The sequence below is a fragment of the Lepisosteus platostomus genome, chromosome 1, assembly GCF_059453375.1.
Source record: "Lepisosteus platostomus isolate fLepPlt1 chromosome 1, fLepPlt1.hap1, whole genome shotgun sequence".
NCBI lineage: Eukaryota > Metazoa > Chordata > Actinopteri > Semionotiformes > Lepisosteidae > Lepisosteus > Lepisosteus platostomus.
Window position 1 is genome coordinate 58691100 of NC_142611.1, and position 12147 is coordinate 58703246.

At 38.5% G+C, this 12147-nt stretch overlaps 1 protein-coding gene across 1 annotated transcript in view; it reads right to left on the minus strand.

Annotated features, from left to right (window-relative positions):
• The window catches only part of fbxw7 (F-box and WD repeat domain containing 7), a 214251-nt gene that overhangs the window by 159076 nt on the left and 43028 nt on the right, over window positions 1-12147 (minus strand). Inside the window, exon 2 of the mRNA XM_088633187.1 lies at window positions 7989-8050. The gene's annotated coding sequence lies outside the window, so the exon portion shown is untranslated. The remainder of the gene's footprint in view (window positions 1-7988; window positions 8051-12147) is intronic.

The window sequence follows — 12147 nt, forward strand, 5'->3', positions numbered from 1 at the left end:
AAACTGAAACCAGTGCACTTCTTAAAGCAGACAGGATGACAGTGTAGCGAACCTGATTTCCATGCTGGGTCCATCTTTCATCTCTTTTCCAAAAAAACATCTAAAACATCTCAAGAGACAAGCATGCTGGTAATGCAAGACTAATAGAAATTGTATTAACCAATTTCACTTAAAAACTCCATTTAAAGGTGGTCTGCACATGGACCAGTTTAGTTCAAAATAAGGGTTCTTTGCCGAGAACTGAGAATTGTTTTGTGATGACAGTGAAATCACAGAAATACTACCTATATTCTCTATAACAATATATAAAAGACTGAGCAGAAAAAAGATTGCTTAGCAGTCTCAAAAAGGGTTCAAATTCGGCTTTATTTGTATCCTGCATCTCGCTTTCAGTTTTTATTTTCTTCCAACATATTTAATGAACAATTCTCCAGAATGACCTCAAATGATCACCCATGACAATGTCAGGAAAATATTCTAACCAAACCAGTATTTTTACACTGTAATGTTGAGCATTCCAGCTTACAAACCAAAACTTTAGGCAGGGTTCTTATAACACAAACAAATGAAGCACTAAAAACAAAGTGTAAAGTACTGTATCTGTTACATTTTTATTTAAGCATTTTTCCCCAAGCCTATTAACACAATTGCTGCAATTAGTTTAAAATTGATTCTTCATTTTTAAGAGGGGAGATAAATACTTAACCTGGATGGGTCCAGGGGGTCTTCAGCATTTTGTCTCTGTAGTAATCAATATTTTTCTCCAGTATACAGTACAAAAACATTTGGAATTCCATTCCGCTGACTTATTGCCAACAGGAACGAGATGATATAATCTCCACTGAAGACGAGAATAAAGTAGAGGTACACACGATAAGAAAAGAAAATATTGTGAAGCTGCTCGGCTCATCAACCCTGTTTGGTTTTGAGGATCAGATCCGGGGATCTCATCCAGCCATTTCTGAAAGAAGCTAGGGCGTCTGCTTTGATAGCATGGCTAGGTAACTTATTCCAGATTCCCACAACCCTTTGCCGAGACCTTCTCACACTCAATTAATTGCTTTTAAATCACTAAAAGTGCTACAGCTAGCAACTACATTAATAATTTGCAAACCTCACTCAAGACACCCTCAGCAAGCAGCCATAGGTTTTAAAGGCAGACCTAAAGTAGACCGAAACAGTGTGGACTCTGTAATACCAATGCACTTTGTCACCTTATTTTCCTAAACTAAACTCGAGCTAAAGTCTTTGTCTGTTTAGAGTGTGATCATTATAAAGAGCCGTAACAAGTGCCTGCTGAAGAGCTCAGTACATTGCAAACAGCACTATTTACAATGTTTAGGCTTAAAAAGCTACGATTGAGAGCAGGAGGTTACAGAGCCAGTATGGAGTAGGCGGTGAGAGTTAGGAAGTCATCAGAAACCCAGGTATACCATTTACCTGTAGTCTACTTGTGTGTAAAGTCAACATACTGCAAATGCTGTGGATCTGGTGACCCCCAGTGCTGCATGCAATATTTTACAGTAGCACTGAAAACTTTGGTTGGATTTTACGTGTAATTTGGTGATGCTTACCATGATGGCTTTCTCCATAAAAGTCCCCCCACCAAACAAATGGCCTAGAGAAGTATGAAAGTAAGGTACTCATTAAAAGCACTGAAACCATCCAAGTTGAACTTTCTCATTCTCGTTCCATGCATGTACACCTAGTAACTCATGATTCCCAGAAATAAATCCACAGGCACAATGCCAATTGTTAAAGTTGGTTACATATTTGTAGGGCTGTAATGAAAAAAAAACATACAGAAGTATGGTGAGATAATTTCTTACATTACAACAAGTAATGTAAGCAATCTATTTATACTCTCCAGATGCATGAAGCCCAAATTGATATGACAGCATGATTTATTAGAGGTCCTTTCCTTTGTGTTCAGGACCACTGGTGTCTCTCCTGTCCTTCTCTCACACAGGAAATCCCCAACCTTATGCACCACTTACCCCAGGAAGATAAAAGCAAAATGTGGCCCTGCCTTGTATGAATATTAACTAATCAGAACATCAAATAACTGCAGAATAACAAATGATCCTGCTCTTTAAAACTACCTACCTGCACATTGTAATTAACATGAAATTCTCATTGGTAATACCCTCTTTCAACCGGATCTCAAAGCTGCCGGGAACATTAAAAATTTACACACCAAACACGCACAAACCATTGTGAGGCAAGACTAGATTCATTTGTTGGTATTCTGAGCTGCCCACACACACTTTTCATTTATTTAAAGCAAATTGGCACAAAGCTAAAGTGATTAACTGCCTCTCCATCTTGCAGAAAGCCAGTCACACACAGATCTCTAGCTCTTCCAGATGTGCGGTCCCTAGAAAACGCTCCTGTGAAAGTGAATTACTCTGAATCAATACTTGAAGTGATGTTTTAATGTCAAATAGTGCCGAGACGCTACAATTTGAAATTATAATGTCTATATGAACATATTTAATATTTGCAATATTTAAATGCACAAAGGAAAGGCATATTACAGATGTACTACTACATGGTCGCCGTTATTCAAGTTAAAACTCGTGCTTTTTCCAAGTGATTGAACGCAGGATTCACTTCTTATAACAGGTCTTTTGTTTTGACGGCCTGCATTGCTGCTAACAGGAGATTCAAAGCACCATTTCATCCACATCCACTGATAATGATGAACAGCAGCAGCTCAGTTATCAGGCAGCACCAAAGCAGTTTGTTTCCCTATGGGAATTATACAGGCAGATTTTCCAAGTTGCTCTAGTGCACTAAATTCTGAAATTCCTTTGTAGGGATGTTACAATCACGACTGCGCACATACAATAAACACACCAAAACGTCCTTAACAATTAACAAAATGACAAAGGGCAAAACATTTTATCCACTGAAGTGTCAGATCTTTAAGAATCCATAGAGTTCACGAAAGGGCCAACCTGATACAGTATCGCGTTACATTTAATTCATAAAAAAAACACACGCAGGGAGATGAATTTTTCATTAGGCGTATCATCAGATTGAGCAGGAAAGAGGAGGGGAGGACTTCCAGAGCCGTGTGCTGGGACACTGGGAGGGAACTGTAGTCTCCATCAGAGTCTCTGCTGCTGTCTACACACATGAATAATACAAGACAGCAGGCAGGGAGAGCATCACTAACGAAGCGCCGGGTGCTTCAAGGTGAAATGACAAGGACTAGCTCTCAGGGCACTGCCTTACCCCAGGAATCTACTACAGCGGAGGATCACTATGGAAACTCAGGCAGAACGGTGGCACAGAAATGCACATGAAAAGAAGTGCACATCCGTAGTACAGCATTTAGAGTTCAATAAATCAGTACGGAAAACTAGGCAGAATGACTGAAGAGGTGTGCGAGTACGGCGCTGGACTGCATTCTCCCCCAGCCGGCCGCTACACTCCAAGCGCCGCTGCACGCATCGACAGTGCTCGTCCCAATGAAAGCACTTTCCCAGTTGCCTGTGCAACACAACAACGACACCTGTCCAGACCCCAGGGCCAGGGAAGAGGAGCAAGCATCGATTTCAGGGCCAAGACGCCAGAAAGGCACAGGGAGGTCTGGAGCCGCACGACATTTGTCTCCAATCAAAAGAAAAATTCACGCAAAATCTAAATATTATTTCCGGCCTTATAAAACAGAAAACTTTGTATAATTAAGTTCCATTCAGAATTATGCAAAGTTCATCACAACATTGGCAAAAAGTGTTTGGTTTTAGATATTTCAAAGACCTACAAATGCCATACACCTTTCAAAACATTTTATCTGGGCGAGTCTTGTCAGAATGGCACAAGTCTACCTACAGTAGCTTGCTAACCACAGACAGCAAAAGATCAGTAGTTGAATAGCAGTAAGGGTGGACAACAAAACACTGTTTTCTGTGTGCAGTTTGCACAATTCCAACCTGCCCCAAAAGCTACCGTATCTCCGCAGCACATACGTGCTACTTGTTTGTGCTGTGAATTACAGTCCACCGTCAGTCAGACTTTGAAAAACACGTGCTGCGTGCAAACCTAAACACACACCCAGTCCTTACCACAAGCACAAGGCCTCCAGCTTCAGAGTAAGCCCGGCTCAAGACTCTGGTGGGCCAGCAGGCATATAAAATTTCACTATAAAACAATCTCCCTTTAAAAATGCTTCAGTGTTTAAACTTCAGATGCCACAAGGGACAGTTTTGGGCTCGTTAAAGAGAAGGCATTAATTAGAATGATCTTTTCTATCCTCTAATCTGGTGTTGCAATTCCCTCTCCTTTTGTCAGAGAAAAACACTAAGCAACTCCAACATTTAGGCTTCAGGATTAATCAACCTTTTTTTAATTAAGCCAAATATTAATCCCATGACACACAGAAATACAAAAAGCATGCAAGACCTTTATAAATACTTATACAGGAATATAATAAGACAACCTTCATGCTTTTTCTATATAAAATGCAGGCATTCTTGAGAATTTGGGCAAAACATGTCCTACCAATAAAGTCTACTAAAATGGCTGAAAAATGAATAAATACATGTTATAAACGGTTTTAAATTACTAATTAGATGCATCTATATTAATTTATCCTACTTTATGGGGTAATATATTTGTTTGTATTTCATAATCAAGGAGAACCTTAAATGGCCCTGTCCTATACCAGGGTACACAATTTCAAAATGGAAAAAAATAAAAATCTTTTGAAACAATGAAATACCTACACGGACTGATAGGAAGAACATAGAAATGTTTATATTTAGCCATATTTGATAGAATTCTTTTTTTCTGTAAATGCTGTCTCTCAAAAGCACTGTCCCAACATTAGCGTCAAGACCGTCAGATTTTTACAAAAGTGTTATAAAATCTGGAATAAAATGGTCGCTATATCCAAAGGGCCCCTTTCCAACTTCCTCGTTTCGTTGTGTGTGACATCTCCTTAATTTTTCAAAAGGTCATGTCACAACCATAAGATGTCAACTCCATTGTCTTTTAGATAAAAAAGTAATATATCATGCATTAAAAATGTTTGTATTTCATTAGTTCGAAGAGACCTTTTCATAAATAGGCTAAAACAAAATGGCTACTCTGTAGATTACATATGTGAGAAAAACAAACGTAATTTTGTCAGCTCCGTACAATGTCAACTCCTTCAGATATTTTGTCTTACAATGTTGACACTTTTATCAACTATAACTGTAATATGTTATTCAAATCAGCTAAGGATCTTACCTAAAACTGTTTAGGTTTTTTTTTTTACAACATTTATTTGTTGTGGATGAATAAAAACAGCAAATAAGACTAGTCCTACTTTTAATGTACTACACAAGCCAAGAGAAGACAGCATTCTGCACTGTAACTGAATTGAAGCGACAAGATGCTCCAGCAGTTCAGGCCTACATGAAACCAGTGCCGAGAGAGATCTGTGACAAGTATCCATTAGTTCATACGGTGCGCGTTTGGTCCGATGGTCCAAGCAAACAATATAAAAACAAGAAGAACTTTTATCTCCTGTCTGACGTGTCTTTCAAACTGGGATTCAAAAGAGCATCATGGAACTTCTTCCCCACTTCAAATGGTAAGGGGGCACCAGACGGGATTGGTGCAGCAGTGAAGAGGGCAGCACATACTCTAGTGCTTAGAGGCCATGATGTCCCACAGTGTTCCACAAAGAAGTGTCTGCAAGCTTGCACAATGTCAAACTATATCTCACTGTAGGAAAAGAGATTGAGACATTTGAGAGGCTACTCTCACCAAGTCTAAAATGTGGTGCTTTCATGGTTTTTGCAGTGAGCCAAGGCTACGTGAGTGCTTTAGCCCAAGCCTATCTTCTTTGAACTCTGAGGCACGCCACTTAGATGCACAGGGACATCCCTCTAACACAATGGAAACCACCATGAGCCCTTTGTCACAATTAATACAAGAAATGGAAGAAGAACCTATGTCTGGTCTTGAAGGCACATCATCAGAAACTGCTGATAACCTTGGATGTGGAGACTGGATAGCAGTGGTGTATGATGACCACTGGTGGCTGTGCAAAGTCCTTGCTGTGGATTCTGAACATCATGATGTGGAAGTAAAATGTTTACACCCAAATGGGTCCAAATGCCCATTATCAAAAAAGACATGGCAAAGAAGACGCATTTTTCTGTCCAATTGGTGACATCTTGGTAAAAATGACTGCTCTCACCCATGTAAGCAGAACAAGAGAAATTTACAAACTTTCTCCAGATATGGACTTTATTGAGAGGGAACATGCCAGTCACCTACTACTCAGTAAATAAAACAGAAACCACATATCACATGCCAATGAAGAAAATGTATGTATTTTGAAACTAAAATCTAGTTCTTGCTAAATCAAGTTCTGTTTGTGATGGTTTTTGTTTTGCTGGAAATTTTGGGGGGGAACATGTCAGTCACCTATGACCCAGTAAATAAAAGATAAACCTCATACTACCTGGTTATAAAGAAATTCAGATGTATTCTAAAACTTAAATGGTTTCTGTTTTACTTGGACATTTTTCTAGTTTTAGCAAATTAGTCTAGTTTTTGATGTTCTAAGAAGAAAATCAAAATTTTTCAAATCTATTCTCAACTCTAAGACTTACTGGTCAACTCCGTCATTAAACAATTACCTACATCGGAAGTCTTTTTTCCCCCCAATATTTTCTAGAAAATGATACAGTATTTACCACTGCAATATAATTTTTATTTTGATGGAAAACTTGCCTTTCACTACTGAAATGTAATCAAAGTCTGTAAAGAAAATAATTGGCACAGTATGATTTCTTGCTGATTATTTTTCTTGAAATAAACCTTTACAAATATTATGACAGAATATTTGATAAAAGAAGTTTACATTGTGTTACATTTAAGGGCTTCATTCTCTTTAGAAGAAACTATTTTAAAATACTATGCTTTATATTGCATCTGGTGGAGTTGACAAAAAAGTCAGTGGTCAACTGCAAAAAAGGGATTTTAAGAAAAAATATTTCAAACAGGAGGCTGTTCCTTTATAAGTCTGATTGCCAAGACCCTAGTATGTTAAAACATGTAATAACATTTAGCTTAAACCAAAAAAATCAAAATTAAGAAAAAAATCTTGTTTTGTCCCACATCTCAAGAATGCCTGAGTGGTTACCTGTTCATTTTGTTTTACTCCTAATAAAGACACCAGTTTCTTGTCATATTGTTAAACTCTTTCATTCTAAAGGTTTTTGTAAGATGATAGAAGACAGACGCTGTGAAAGGCAGTTTGTCCTGTTCTGGTGCTTTTGTTTGTTAGGATACAATACAGTCCATCACTGAATTCGTCACTTTACCTATGCAATGTTTTACATTTCTTAAATGATTGAGTGGCAGTGGAACTCAGGGTGACTGCAAATCAAAACCTGATTACTTTAAGATACTTTGAACATTCAAGTCTGACGTACCCTAATTAAATCACAAAAAGACCTTAGACCTTTAATTCCCTGCAGATCACAACTGTACACTGTAAGCACATTAAACAGTATTCATCTGGATGTGTGAAAATACTATGATGATTCTACAGCTACAACAGAGTATCTGGAAGAACAGATCAAATGATCTGACAAAGTCAAAAAAGCACTTTTCCACATAAACACCTTTCAATAGAATCTATTAAAATAATATCCATTTTATATGTGCTATTCAATGCCATTCCCAGAATACCACTGTAAATAAAAACTAACACAAACAACTAACCTCTAAAACTGACTCTTAAATCAACTTGCTAGCTCATTTGCCATTTTGGAACAACTTCAGCAAAAAGGCCAACAGTTGGGTGACTGTGACAAATTCCCAGACTTTGTGCCATTAATCAAATCCAAAACAGGAAAGCTTAATTGAGCATTAACTAACCACAATGAAATTAATGATGGAGAAAGACAGCCTAATTGGACAGCCATTAAATATTTGTTCCCTCCCCCACCCCACCAGTAAAGAAAACAGATACTCACTACTTTCCCGCTCCCTCTTTCCACAGATAGATGTCCCTCTTGTGCTCCTCCTGTAGTGCGATCTGAAAGGAGAAAAAGACGGCATCACATGTGTTCAGAAACCTGGAAGGTCATCGTCATGTACACATGCAAACGGGCATATGAGAGCCAGTCACAGGCAGCCTGAGGAGGCATTTCCACTAAATGTCTCCTGGGTAACGTCTACAAGGTTGTTGTTTTTATTGCTTCGGCAAAGAAAATAATTAAAAATACTATTTCCTCGAAGTTTGGACATTGGAAATAGCTGAGAGCAAAGTCAAATCTTTCTATCCCATCCATTTCATTTGCTGCACTATTACAACTGTCATGACACACTTCTCTCTCGCTGCTCTCAAGAGTGCAGGGGGACCTGGGGTAATCAGGCAGATATAGAAACAATATTTTAATAGGCCAGCGTGGAAGAAGGCCACATTAATTAATAACTAAGAATAGCAAATACCTTTGGAAATATCTTGCATGCAAGGTACACCAATGGCTACAATAAGGACAGGCACTTTATCTGTGAATGGGTCACACTATTTTGGGCAGGGAAAACAAACAAGGATATGTTTGCCTGTCATGGTGTCCTAAGTCACTCTCTTTTTTTGTATCATCTGAATATAAAAAAAGGTTACAAACAGGGCTGTGAATAGGCCGAATTTGATAGTAGCTAATTGGATTCAAGGACCTCATCTAGCCATTCCTTGAAAGAAGGCAGGGTATCAGTTTGTACAACATAACTGGGGAGCTTGTTCCATAAAGAAGTGCCTCCTGTTCTCAAAGTTAAATGCACTTCCACATACTTTCCATTTGTGCCCTTTGATTTTTTTTGCCTCTTGATACTGAAGAAGTCCGCTGGGCTGACTTTGTCAAAGCCTTTGAGGATTCTGAATGCTTGGATCAGGTCCCATCACAGTAAAATAAAAAGGTTCAGTTCCTTTATCCTGTGAGTGTAGGGCATTCTATTAAACTCTGGATTATAACCGGTGGCTCTTCTCCGGACAAATTCCAGAGTATAATCTTTTCTTCAATGTAGTCATTAACACTATACATAAGATCTTAGGTTAATATAACAGCACCTTACTTAAATGAAAAAGCTTTTAATTATATATCCTAAAATTTGGCCTTTTTTGCAATCCCATGCTGTATAGAAGATATAAGCGATGTGACAGCATAAACACCTAAGCTTTCAGAAGAAGCCTCTTGTAACAGGGCTTTTCCCATTTAGTGTTTATAGTTCATTTTTTGCAACATGAAAACCTCTGATGGAGGTCAGCAGGCTATGTGCTGTTATTTTGTTTTTGTAGAAAAATATCAGATAACAGGAGATCCACACCATCAGAAAAACAGGCTTCTGAGTGTTTTTCCCCGGAAAGGCATTTTTATTTTAATTGCAAGACAACCTGGGGTTTCCAGTAACAGGCCTGTGTGGTCTCTACTTGTTCAAGACAAAAGACCATGTCAAGTTAATAATAAGCATTTTATTAAGCTTTTAAGGACACCTACATGCAGCACAAGAAACATTTAAGAACCTTTTCTTGCTAAAACAGATAAAAACTGCTGGTTAGATATCCCACACGACGGCCTTTCCTCCTTTGTTGTGTGTGAACTGTCAACATTCATTCCAACAGTACATAGTCATCCCTTGCTGCTTAATTCTGTAACCTGATGATGAACAGTGTTTACTTCTACTGGTAAACATCAGAGAGACTGTCCGAATAATCATGAAACCTTTTTCGCATGAGAAGAGACACATAACTACATCCAAATTCGAGCTTAAACATAATGACAATCATGTGAATTATAGCCTTTCCCCATTCTCCTTGAACTGATATGACCACACAAGCAATGACGCAGTGAAACTTGAGCTGCAGCGGCAAATACCTAAGCACAAGAAGCCAGGGGCTTCACAACAAAGCATGCCCACCTATATCAAATACTCAAGCAGCACATGCTTTGTACTAGGAAAGCTCTCTGCTTTGCACTCATTTCCCTGGAATTAACATTACTGTTTTCTTACAGGACATCATATTTACAACCAAATGCATATTTCTAACCTAGCGTGAAGCCCTTGAGCACATCTGCCTGTAGGCTAAAACTTCTTTAGATGAGAAAAGACTGGCTTTCTCACAAGAACTCCACTTTACTTCCCCCCATCTTCATTACCTTTCAAGTCTTACTAAGAGACCTTTGCTCTCTGCCTCACAGGTGTTCTGAGATAGAGCACATAAAAAGCAGTTCACACAAGACTCCCTTGTGGCTTCGTACAGCGACTTAATAAACCTGCTAAAGGCTGAACCTGTAATCTTTGGCATTAGCAGCCTGTAGCCAGGTATCATTCAAGCAGCAGCACACGACCGGCCAAGGGGCACCAGCGTTAACAGAGTTAATACACTTAACAGAGCCACTGTGATGTCCTGAGCCTTGAGATATGGCAGGGCTGGTTTCCACTACTCCAGCTCCTGCTTCCTAATGGATGGTGGAACTAGCAGTGTGAAAAATAGCCAAAGGCTCGACACCGTATGTGTGAGGAGAAAACATGCTGCCCTCATCCTCATCCATGTGCTGGTTTGAGGGCTGTGGCAGTAAACTAAATTGACGTGCTAAAAAAATTCCAAATAAGAACATTAATGGATTTTAAAAAAAATGTAGGCCTTCTGCACTTGAGAATGATGGAATATTCATTTAAAGTTTTTGCTAAAATAAAAGTTCATGCCACTTTGAAAAAGTCTAAATTGATTAATAAAATGACAGAAAATACCAGCTGGAAGACTGTGCACTATAATAAATTCCCCACTTTTGGAGCAGTTAAAAGGTACATTAACAAAGGTGCTTTTGTAGCACACCAATTTTTCTGGCCTTTAACACATTCTCACAGAGAAGCTGTCGGGAAAGTAGGATTGTTCTTATAAATATGTCAGATCAAGACCTCCCTGAGATTTTGCTTTTTACAGATTTGCACAGAATCAGCATCAGAGAAAGACTAAATGGAACACCCATGGTAGCACTTCATGAACTATTCAGGGCCAATTCAAAAGAAACGACTGCACAAGAACTCCCACACAGAGTCAGAGAATTAGCACAATTGAGTCTCCTTTTTCTCTCAATTGCAAATGAACTAAGAATGTACCTGATTACTGTGAAGTCCCCAATACTGCACTCCAAAACAGACAAAATTCCTCTTTGAGGCAAGTAAAAGATGCCCAAAGGAAGCAGAGGTGTCACCAAAAGCACCAATAAAAATGGCAAACAAATTCACGAGCAGGGTTGAAAAATCTAAAAGACAAAAGGGCAGGAAGACTAGACTGGGCAGGGGTGTGAAAAATCTCATCCAGATGGATGGGCAGCACAAAGCTTCTCACTTCACTCCACCCAAAGATCGCGGTCAAAGATCACACATCAAAAAACAAGAAAAAAAACTTTTGAAACAATGCTGCTTAGTTGTTAAAATGATCTATTACTTTTTCACAAATAGCAGAATCACAATCTTTTTCAACAGGATGATGGGGTTATAGTGGTAGGGGGTTTTAGTGGTAGGCAATACAACTTGTTCTGATACATTTGTTTCAGGAGCTATTTTTGAATGGAGAATGAATTAATCATGGGGGTGGAAATAATGAAAAATAATACAAACCATACAACATATCCCAACAACCATGTAAAATAACAAGAGAGGAAGAGAAACTGCAGAATAATGATAGATAATACCTACAGTATTCTGCAGGAAGACAGAAGTCCATTTACATTATGATTTTCATCACAGGTCAAAACAAAAAAGAAAGTGGAAGGAATAAGTCAGTGTACCTACAAGAAGCATATCATTTTGCCTAATATAGAAATTCCTATATACTGTATGTCACACATTTTCCTTTTTAGAGCAATGAATGATAATTTACTTGCCAGATCCATGCTCCTACAACATGCTCTCCTTGCAAGACAATTTGCTGACGTTACTTGAACGTTCACATTCCTGTAAACAGGTAGCACTTTGAATGTTAAGATCTACAGTTCACGTCAAGCATGCCAGCTTTCCATACACTTCTACTAAGATATAATTTTCTCCTCTTCTCTTGAACCACACAGCATTCTTTTCTTGATAATTGCAAAGGCTGTTATTACTGTCAAAATTTGGAGGAGTTTT